Source organism: Armigeres subalbatus, chromosome 1, assembly GCF_024139115.2.
Source record: "Armigeres subalbatus isolate Guangzhou_Male chromosome 1, GZ_Asu_2, whole genome shotgun sequence".
In the NCBI taxonomy this organism is placed as follows: Eukaryota; Metazoa; Arthropoda; class Insecta; order Diptera; family Culicidae; genus Armigeres; species Armigeres subalbatus.
This window is the reverse complement of record NC_085139.1, coordinates 248,828,393-248,840,771: the sequence shown is the minus strand read 5'-3', so window position 1 is coordinate 248,840,771 and position 12,379 is coordinate 248,828,393.

Below are 12,379 nucleotides of genomic sequence, written 5' to 3'. Positions count from 1 at the left end.
GAAAAGGTACTATGCGAGTACATAAATCACAAATTTATGAAAGCAATGCCTTTGTCAAAAAACCAATTCGCTTATCAAAGTGGAAAATCTACGATCTCGGCACTACATACGGTAGTTCAAAATCGAAAAACACTTAATGCAAAAGAAATTGCTCTTGTAGCATTTCTTGATATTGAGGCGCATTCGATAACGCTTCTTATTCGTCTATAGGGTCAGCAATGTTGAGGAGAAAATTCGACCCATGCATTGTTACCTGGGTACATGCTATGCTAGCTAATCGGAAAATCTCCTCTGAGCTTAGCGGTTCATACATCACTGTTAAAGCAACAAGGGGGTGTCCGCAAGGCGGAGTGCTTTCTCCTTTGTTGTGGTCACTGGTGGTGGATGAGCTTCTAGACAGCTTAGAGAGAAGAGGCTTCGAAGTGATTGGATATGCTGATGACGTTGTCATTATTGTACGAGGCAAATTCGAAAGTGTTATCGTGGAAAGAATGCAATCTGCCCTAAATCACACTTTTTCCTGGTGTCAAAAGTATCAACTAGGCATAAATCCTACAAAAACTTCCATTATCCCTTTCACCAAACGGAGAAAGGTACAACTGAAACCCCTTTTCTTGAATCAAACACAATTAGTTTATTCAAGTGAAGTAAAATATCTAGGTGTCATACTCGACGCAAAGCTTAATTGGAACTCTCATCTCCAATCAGTTGTGCAGAAAGGTCTCAATACACTTTGGGTTTGTTCAAAAACCCTTGGTAAAAGATGGGGCCTAAAACCAAGTATGATCATGTGAATATATAAAACCATTGTCCGTCCCAGGACAACTTACGCTTCCCTTGTCTGGTGGCCTAAAACTAATGAGGCTGCTGCAAGGGCTAAGCTCAACAAAATCCAACGCACCGCTTGCATAGCCATCACTGCACAGTGTTTTATTTCGTCATTTTCACGATCGAAATTCAAAAACTCGAAAAGTGTTGATTTTGGATATAGGGTTTGTTCACAGAAGTTTCAAGATATTTAGAAGCGCATCTTTCGATAAAAACAGTTTGATGATTAATTCCCCTAAAAGTGAGTTGAGAAAATTATTTTTCCACCATAATGAGATAGACATGTAGTGTCTTTCGCAAATTTATAGCAAATGTTAATACGAGCAACTTTGCTGAACATCCCGAGTTTCTATCTCTTATATATATAACAAACTTAAGTCGTTTCATGTAAAAACCCTATTAAAATCTTATTTTTTATTCTAACTCTTTCCAATGATTTTTCCCATTTTCCGACTCTTCTACAAAGTTGTTAAACAAGCAAAATTACATGTTTTGCTGAACATTGTAACATTCCATCTCACATACAACAAAAGTTATTGTTAAAATATACATATTTTAGAGGTATTTCCACTTGTGATTACTCCCTTAATTGCAAAAAGTCGCAAATTTCTTCACGATATGCTGAAAATCGCTTATTTCATTTTTATACTGACATTGAAAACTTTTGTCGACAAGAGTCTTCACGAATGCTGTGTTAAAAACTTGTAAACCTATGAAAAATCATAATATTTGAATAACTTTTGTTTTATAAGAGATAGAAAGTTACAATGTTCAGCAAAAACATGTAATTTTACTAGTTTGACAACTTTGTAGAAGAGACGGAAAATGTGAAAAATCATTAGAGTTAGTTTAAATTAAAAGAATAATTTTATGGGGATTTCCACATAAACCATGTTAAGTTTGTTACATCAATAATTTAGAAACTCAGCTTCATCGCCACATTTGTTATAACGTGAAATGCAAAGTTTTTCTAAATATACCAAAGGAAAAGTTGTTTCCAAATTCAACAGGATTTGTATTCGTTGTTCTTTGTCATCACTTTCATACTTTCACTAAAACAGTTTAGTATCTTCTGGAAGCAACCTCCTTCGAGTTCTTGGCTTTTGATACAACGGGATCCAACGATATCAATGATCAATGCGTCAGTAACTCGTTTGTCCTACAAATTACCTGCAGCAGATGTTTCTGCTGTTTTAATCAAATTGAAACGCTTATTATCACGGTTTATGTGGAAATCCTTTTAAAATCATTCTCTTAACTTAAACTAACTCTCATGATTTTTCACATTTTCTGTTTCTTCTACAAAGTTGTCAAACCAGCAAAATTACATGTTTTGCTGAACATTGTAACTTTCTATCTCTTATAAAACAAAAGTTATTCAAATATTATGATTTTTCATAGGTTTACAAGTTTTTAACACAGCATTCGAGAAGACTCTTGTCGACAAAAGTTTTCAATGTCAGTATAAAAATGAAATAAGCGATTTTCAGCATATCGTGAAGAAATTTGCGACTTTTTGCAATTAAGGGAGTAATCACAAGTGGAGATACCTCTAAAAATATGTATAATTTAACGATAACTTTTGTTGTATGTGAGATGGAATGTTACAATGTTCAGCAAAAACATGTAATTTTGCTTGTTTAACAACTTTGTAGAAGAGACGGAAAATGGGAAAAATCATTGGAAAGAGTTAGAATGAAAAATAAGATTTTAATGGGGTTTTTACATAAAACGACTTAAGTTTGTTATATATAAGAGATAGAAACTCGGGATGTTCAGCAAAGTTGCTCGTATTAACATTTGCTACAACTTTGCGGAAGACACTACGTGTCTATCTCATTATGGTGGAAAAATAATTTTCTCAACTCACTTTTAGGGGAATTAATCATCAAACTGTTTTATCGAAAGATGCGCTTCTAAATATCTTGAAACTTCTGTGAACAAACCCTATATCCAAAATCAACACTTTTCGAGTTTTGAATTTTGATCGTTAAATCGACGAAATCGAACACTGTGCACTGGTGCAGTTCGTAGTACACCCACTTTGGCCCTAGACGCAATGCTTCACCTGCCCCGGTTAGATCAATTCATAAAGCTGGAAGCGGAAAAAAGTGCTCTAAGGTTAAAGAGAACAAAAACACTGCTGTCGGGAGACCTTACGGGTCACCTCAGCATATTAAATGAATTTGCCATAAATCCCGCAATAGGAATTTGCAGTGACTGGATGGAAACGGTAGTCAATTATGACTTACCTTACGATGTGTTCATTCCTTCCCGCCAGGAGTGGGAAGGAGGTGGACCCAGCGTTCCAACAGGCTCTATAAATTTCTTCACAGATGGTTCGAAAATGAATAATCTGACAGGATCCGGAATCTATGGCCCTACAACAAAAATTTCTGTCCACTTAGGACAGTGGCCCACAGTATTTCAGGCGGAAATATATGCAATATTAGAATGCGTGTTATTATGCCTGAGGAGAAAGTATAGATTTGCAAAAATATGTATTTTCTCTGACAGCCAAGCGGCACTCTTAATAACTACACTTGTAACTCAAAGCTAGTGTGGGAATGCATTCTGGCTTTGAAAAACTTATCCATACGCAATCGAGTCTACCTATATTGGATCCCAGGACATACGGGTCTAGAGGGAAACGAGATTGCTGATGAGCTAGCCAGGAATGGATCTAATGAAAGGTTCATTGGCCCTGAGCCCTTCTGCGGGATCTCAGACTGCTCTGTAAAAATGGAACTGAACAAATATATGGTCAGTCAAATCACATCAAACTGGAATGCACTTCCCCATACGAGCCAATCCAAAAGGCTCGTAACGATTAACCCCAAGAAAACCCAACAACTATTAGGTCTCAACAAAGGGATCTCAACATCTACACCGGTCTAATAACTGGACACTGCCCCTGCAGATACCATCTACAAAAGATCGGAGCAATCCAAACCTCAAATTGCCGCTTCTGTGACGAGGAGAGAGAAACATCAGAACACATCCTCTGCTATTGCAGTGCACTCACCCAACGTAGGTTCAAAGTTCTCAGCAAGCCCTTTTAGGGCCTGCTGACATATGGATCTTATCCCCCAAGGACGTGGTTGGCTTCATAAAGCTAGTCTCGCCAGAATGGGGGAGTCACATACTGTAACTCAGGATCTCTATTCATCAATAATAGATGGTCTTGAGTTCAGTCGATACCAAGGTATCTCAGTGACAAACATGTTACTGAGATAACTTGCGTATTTCACAGCAAAAGGGTATATCACAATAGTCCTAAAATCTGGACGCAGTGATCTTCACCCGACAAACGAGGATGGGACCTTTCGCGGCGGCCCGATTATTTACGTTTAATGTTTTGTTTTGGAATGATTCTGCGTGTACATTCCGTTAAGCAACGTACACACCAGTCAAGCTGTTTGACGAACATTGACTCCGCCCCCAAGAAAACGCTTTGGTTGCTGCTTTGTTTGAACGTGTGTGAAGTTGTTCGAACAACCATTTGACAGTTGGCAGCTCTGTTGGAAAAAATTAAAACGGTTTGATTTTGGTTTGAGCTGTCGGGGGCGGAGTCAAGGCTCGCCGAACATGTTTGAGCATTTGTAGTGAAGTTGCACAAACCCCCATATATTTTTTGATGGTTGGTGCTCAAGTTGGCACTTCGGTCGTTCGTGTGTGATATTGTTGGTCGAATAAATTGATTATTTGTGCCGCTGTTGGTAAAACTTGATGGATGTTTGAATAAACGAGAGGTGGAGTCAATGTTGGTCAAACTGCTTGACCGTGTGTACGTTCCATTAGGTCCGAACACAAAACAATGTTTGTAACGTTTTACTTTTTATTCATGTTTTCTTCAGCATTCTTCGCTTAGAATGCTATGGTATGAATAATCTAGCGATACGTATTGGAAATCAAATGAAAAACTTTGTTCTAAAGCCCTAGTTACCGGAAAGTAAAATAGGTAGAATCGATGATCCGTCCCATTGGAATGTTCAGCGCGAAATAAGCAAACAAACGGGCTCCCAGTAATTGTCAAAGTTGATAAACACGAAAAAACAGCTGACTCGATGCGTCTCATAAAATGCCTTATAGTTGGTCTAAACTCCTCCTCTTGGCCAACCTAAGCGTTCAAATATCCTATGATGAGTCTCTCACTTATCATCTCTGAATACATATACGATATGAAGCATACCGTGAGAATTTTTTTTCGCAAGCTGTCATGACAAAGAACTTATCCAGGAGGCTATACCTCATGATTAAGGTGGTTATACAATAAAGCCACAAATCGGCCATCTTGGAAACCACGTGCTTTTTCTAGTGGTTTTTCAAGAGCACGAATTGAGAGAACCACAATGCCCATGGTGATAAAAACATCCGTAGATCATTTGCTTACTTATGCTAAACAATCGACTTGAATTTCAGCATTGTACGAAGATTATTACGCTTCATTTGAACTTTTGATAATAGGGGTAGAAAACCGTGTGGTGAATTTAAAATTCACCACATGGCTTGATTGTATAATCACCTTAATTTCAACTAGTTCTACACAGCTGTGCGGCCCCAACACAAAATAAGTGCGAACAAAGCGAAAATCCTCACTTCTCTGTGGGGGCTGCCTATCCGATTCTGTTTGTTTGCACTTTTATACAAGTTTGATAAATTTGTCATCATGGCTTGTTATGATTCGGAACAGTTTTTGTCTTTCTTTCATTATTGTTCGTTATTTATTAAGAGCGATTTCTGCAAACCCTGCTCTTGAACAACCATCATGCGCTCCTTGTAGGGTGTTTTTTCAAACATTAATCTCTTCTTGACTGCTCAAGTTCTCCACCCTTCGGAGTCGTTTGCTTTGTTCAGATCTTGTGTCTTCAAACAAAGTACCTCCTTTTTGCACTACCAGGGGAAAAAAAATATGGAGACGGTATCGGAGCACACGATGTGCAACTTTTCGAAAGAAAGCAAATGGCGGGAAGAAATGCCAGTGGTCGGATCGACCCTGTTTCGAGGCTCCGACCTTCGATCGTGTTCCTCTGAAAAAATGAAGGGATCGAATGGATGATAATCACGTATGCAATCAAAGAGAGACAACGTACAGTGCGCCGGTTTAGATTGATTGGAGCCTAAGGATGAATAAGTTGTAAACCCTCAACAGACTGTATGGCGTCTGATAAGCACAATGCATACCCTATGCCCAGAAAGCCCCGATCCTTCGTTTTCACTCGCATATCCACTCGCCGGCCTTACCGAAGAAGTCTAACGATCATCAACAACGAGTCAATGCGATACAAAATGGCTATGCGTCTGATTGCATGGACCATACCAAGGAAAAGAGTGTTCTGACCGATGCGCTCGAAAGTGTAGATATATTCCGAATATGCACGGTGGCATCAGTATTTACGATGATAAAGTGGTGACCGGAGTAGTTCAGTTCTGCCGTGCAGTGATTAAAATAAATTAATTGAGTGTGAAAGTGATACCGTGGGGGACCGAAGTCCGTACAGCACCGAAATCCGTCCACTTCGTGAGATATCAATAAAATAAGGGCATCAGGGTTTCAACTTTTCGTTTCAATGAGACCAAAGCAAGCGTTTCTCGGGTAAAGGGAGAATCTTTTTTCGTTGTTTATGTTGAGGATCATCTTTCACCCATCAATCTTTCTCTACAATTAGCCTTGGATGATAAACGAAAACCTTGCCTATTAGATGAAAATCCTTTTTCGTTTCATCACTTTTCCCCACTCACTCACTTTTCGCGAGAATTATCGCAGAACAATTGCAAAATTGTATAGCCGCGTCGGGATTCGAACCCAGAATAGTAACAATAATAGCCGTAGGGATGCACTTACTCTAGCCACATCACCACGCTATCTGTATGAAAGCTTTAAGTTATTTGTTCTACATAAGCTACTACCATTTGCATTGAAGATGCCACGAAAAGACTCGAATATGAAAGAAAAAGAGCAAACCAACGTTTGGCGGCAATCGAAGTGAGCGAAAAATGGTTATCACTCTCCAAGCTGTTTTTCTTTCCCGAAAAGTGATTTCTCCCCGAAAATTTTCGTGAGGGAGCAACCTGTGCTCCTGAAATTGAGTGAGCGATACGAACCCTGAAGGGCATTAATTTATGATTCCTTTATTTTATCATTTATCTTATCTTGATCTTATGCTTGACAGATAGCTTTTTGGCCATTGAAACGGAAAGTAGGCTCTGAAATTAAAATAACATAATTAAAAAACAAATCGGCACCCCGCAAACGCGAAGTTTCCGGTGCCATTTTGTTCGCGTGTTGGACGCAATGGTACCGAAAGTGAGTGTGTTTAAATTGCAAATTTCAATCAATAGAGTAAGATCAGCAGCATAAATAACAAAGGGATCGCTTCTCAAGGTGCGTATTGTGCTATTCACAGTGTTAGTTTGATCAATTGGTCTGCTTTAATTTAAATATTTTGTTAGAAAATAGCTGTATGGATTATGATACTATGATTCGAAGTCCGTCCACAGTGGACGGATTTCGAATCAGAAGGTGTTCATTTTGTTCGTAAGTTTATCATATTTTTCATTACTTTCAATGTAATACAGTGGAGCACACAAAAAATAGAGGCCCTCGTGCAGTTAGATCAATGACGAACGTTCCATTTACATATGATTGGTATTTTCTAGAGATTTTTACATATACTGAGGTGCCTAAATGTACGGGTTTCGATGCACCACGGTATAGTGCCGCAGGAAAAAGCTTTTCTTTGCGCGCCCATTAGTGCAGTGTAACGAAATAATCAAAAGACAAGTTTCGTCTGCTGGTTATTTTCGTTCAATTTTGGTTTTTACAGCCCCAGCCACTGCTGGCGGCAGGTAACATTTTGATCGTTTTTATTGTTTCTTTGTGGTGGTTGCGAGATGGTTGAGTGTAGTGAGTGTGGTATGGGGCAGAGTCTATTATATATAGAGTTACGCAAAGAGTGAAGCCAAATCTACCTATTGAACCGTCAAACCATCTACCTATCGAGCAAAGTAAACAAATGATTGTTGGTAAGGCTGAAGTATTGTTATCGCCTGATGATTATTATGGCGAATTAAAACTCATGAATTGAAATGTGTTAGATTTGTTCTAGAAACAGCTTCAACAAACTTTAAACACCCCCCAATAAAGTTGTAACTTGACTTTGGTTATCGAATTAAAAAGCTTTAGAAGTGATCACTCCCGTGAAGTCACTTGAAGGGTTGAACAAAAACGAAAGTTTTCAACATAATAACAAGAGCATCAATCAGAATAAGAGTAAGAAGATCCTCTTTGCGCAACTCTATATAATTGACTCTGGTATGGGGGTTCTGCCCAGTGATTTACCAATGAGTTGTTCTGGTTGTGGTTGCGCTAAAGTGTACCACTACAAGTGCACGTCCATAACCAAATCATTGGCAAAGCTGGTCACAGAGAACGTGAATGTTGTTTTCAAGTGTGATCATTGTTTGTCAAGCCAGTGTTGTGGCGAGCAGAATGTTTTGCTCTCGAATGTCCATAACCTCGAAGAGGAGATTTTAATTGGAAATGAGTTGGATAATATGAAAGGTTCATTTTTTCAATTTAATGCGAACAATAAATTAGCTGCAATTAATGTTATGCAAGGTTCATCAAGCTCGACTTCGGAGTCGACAAAAAATCCCAGAGGCAAGAAGCGTAAAGTTCAGGAATATGCCGACGAGGCATCTGATGATGTAGTTGAAGAAAAAATTAGTTTCGCGTAGGTTTTGAAGAAAAACACTGGGAATAAAAACAAAAATAGTAAGATCAGAAAAGAAAGTACAACCAATAATGAAGTAAAGGTGGCTCGTAAGACTCGCCCTGTCATAGTGATTAAGCCGAAAGAGTCCAATCAGGATAGCGATGTTACTCGCAGCTTTTTGAATTCTAAACTGGATCCTAAAACACACAAAATCAGTAACTTTAGGGACGGGAAAGACGGCTCTATAATTGCTGAGTGTGCAATAGGCTACAATATTGAAGTTGTGAAAAATGACATTCAAAGCAAGTTGGGAGAAAGCTATAATGCTGTTGTTCCATCATCGGTGCCTAGATTGAAAGTGATGGGTATGAGTGATAAATTTTCTTCGGATGACTTCATTCAGATCTTGAAAGATCAGAATGAAGACATCGCTATTAATGATGTCAAGGTCGTTAGGATGTATGAAAATCCACGTTTCAAGTACAACAAGTACAACGTGATAATTGAAGTCGATAAAGAAACTCACAGTTGTTTGTTGACCGCGAAAAAGGTAAATATAAGGTTTGATCGGTGCCTTGTAGTTCCGCAAATTAGTATCTTGAGATGTTTTCAATGTGGAGAATTTGGAGCACGGATTGCAAAAATAGCACTGCGTGCTCCAAGTGCAGCGAAAGTCACAGAACGTCCGATTGCACGTCAACTGTATTGAAATGTATTAATTGTGTAAAAATAAATAAAGAACGTAAAACTAACTTGGACGTTAACCATGGTGCATTTAGTACTGATTGTAAAGTTTTCAAACGGTTATTTGATCGAAAAAAGAGCAGCCTACGTTTCAATGAATAGCAACCAAGTTCCAGTAGTAATGTGAACCAATTCGATAGTTTGTACTTGAATATTGCTGGGTTATCCACAAACTACGTTGCTTTACGTAAGATTGTGGAAGATAAACGTCCATTTCTAGTATTCTTATCTGAAACGCATATTGTTGACATGGAAGCTTTTGATCAGTATAGTATTCCGGGATACAGTGTGGCTGCTTGCTTATCACATTCGAGACACACTGGCGGTGTTGCTATTTATGTCAAAGAATCAGTTCAGTTTAAGCTTCAATTAAATAAAGTCTGTGACGGAAACTGGTTCTTGGGCATTACAGTTGTTCGTGGCATGAAGACGGGTAATTATGCTGTTTTATACCATTCTCCCAGTTCAAGTGACCAGCTTTTTGTTGAAATTTTAGAGAACTGGTTGGAGATGTTCATTGACCCTAGTAAATTAAATATACTCGCTGGTGATTTTAATATCAATTGGTGTGACATCCATGATTCGAATCATTTGAAACGATTAGCAGATTTTTTCAATTTAAAGCAAAAAGTTGTTGAACATACGCGTATTTCCCGGCACAGTAGGACATTAATTGACCATGTTTATTCTAATTTTGATTCTATTAGTGTAGAAAAAAATTGTGAATTGAAAATAACCGATCATGAAACACTAGTGATTAACGTTGATGACAATAGTAGTAATTATAGTAATGTAATAAAATTGAAGTGCTGGAGGAAATATTCGAAACAAGCTGTTTCGGGCCTTGTCGAAAGAAGCGTGGATTTTCATTCAAATGCCGGTTCTTTAGATCAAAAATCAGCTGTTCTTACTGATGTTTTAAAAACCTGTACCAATCAATTAGTTAAACACAAGTATCTTTAAATAACTCGAACAGCTAATACAATTTAAATCTATTGCGTCTGAGGCGTAAAAGAGATAAATTGTTCAAAAAGTTTTGTAGAAGTAATAGTGATAATCATTGGAATAGGTATCAGGTGGCGCGGAACAAATATTCGCAAACTTTGAAAAGCACACGTTGCGAATACATTCAGAGGAAAATTGATCAACATCAAAACAACAGCAAAGAGTTATGGAAAATTTTAAAATCTTTAATGAAACCTAGTTCTTGTAAACCGCGGTCCATAACCTTTAATGGCACATTAGAGCAATCAGAAGACGTAATTGCAGATAGTTTTAATAAATATTCCGTAGAAAGTGTTTCATCAATTAACCAATCTATCGCATTAGTTGATGAACCCGACGAAATAAAGCAGCCGATTAATGTTTATTGTAGATTTGAAGGCTTTCACCCAATAACAATGGAAGAACTTAGGGAAATTTGTTTTAATATGGGAAAAACGGCTGGAGTAGATAATGTAAACGCAAATGTTATACAAGATTGCTTTGAAGTCATCGGACACAACTTGCTGGACCTTATTAATGAATCATTGCAAACTGGGCACGTGCCACAAGTTTGGAAGGAATCTCTTGTGATTCCTATACAAAAGTTGCTGGAACGATTAAAGCCGAAGAGTTTCGTCCCATCAACATGTTGCACACATTAGAGAAAATTTTAGAACTAGTTGTTAAAGGCCAGCTATTAACTTATTTGAATACCAATAGCTTGCTGATACCGGAACAATCGGGATATCGAGAAGGTCATTCTTGTGAAACCGCATTGAATTTGGTATTGGCAAAATGGAAAGAACAAATGGAGCGTAAAGATACGATTGTTGCTGTGTTTTTGGATCTGAAGCGCGCTTTTGAGACAATTTCTCGGCCCTTGTTGTTGAAAACAATCAAGCGCTTTGGAATTTCGGGTTCTGCATACAAATGGTTTGAAAGCTATTTGGCTGACAGAATTCAACGGACTGCCTTTAATGATTTTGTTTCGAGTCCCGTGGAGAACACTCTCGGCGTGCCACAGGGAAGTGTATTAGGGCCCATTTTATTTATTATGTACATCAATGACATGCGGCGAGTTTTACGATTTTGTGACATAAATCTTTTTGCTGATGATACCGTTATATTCATTGCAGCTAAGAATTTAGATGACGCCGTCCAACACTTGAATGAAGATTTACGTTCTCTAAGTAGATGGTTGAAATACAAACAGTTGAAATTAAATATTAGTAAAACCAAGTTCATGGTAATTTCACGGAATCGATTAAATGCAGACGTCTCTGTTGTAATGGATGATGATACGATTGATCGCGTGCGGGAAATTAAATATCTTGGCGTGATTATTGATGACAAGCTAAAATTTGGTACCCATATTGACAATGTCATCAAGAAAATTGCCAAGGAGTACGGAATATTATGCCGATTGAAAAAAGATTTAACGATTGCTAGTAAAATATATTTGTATAAATCAATCATCTCCCCTCATCTCGACTTTTGCCCTTCCATCCTTTTTCTGGCTAGTGAAACACAAATATAGAGATTACAGCGTTTGCAAAATAAAATAATGCGTTTAACTGATGACATAGTGACGCGTGTGCGTGCGCGAACGCGTCTAAGCACTCGTGAAGCAGAATATCAGCAAGAGGATTCCTTTTGTCTTGGACGCGTTCGCGTACGCACACGCGTCACTATGTCATCGGCCTTTGATTTTGAGATGCAATAGGTTCACTTCCTCAACATTTTTGATGGACGCCTTGCAGTGGCTGTCGGTGAAGCAAAGAATTGTATATTTAACTATGGTGTTCATTTTTAAAGTAATTAATGGTTTGCTGCCTCGATATTTGTGTGATCGAATTGAAAGAGGAAGTGACATACATAGGTATAATACAAGACACGCGGATGAAGTAAGAACGCCTTTCTTTTTACATGGTGCTTCACAAAATTCATTGTTTTTCAAGGGTATAAATGTATTCAATTCGATGCCTACACAGATCAAACGTGCAGCAACACTAACACAGTTTAAGAGACAATGTATTTCACACATCAAAGCTGCTTTTTGAACGGCTGCTCGACAAGTTTTTATAATTGACTAACTTTAAATCTTG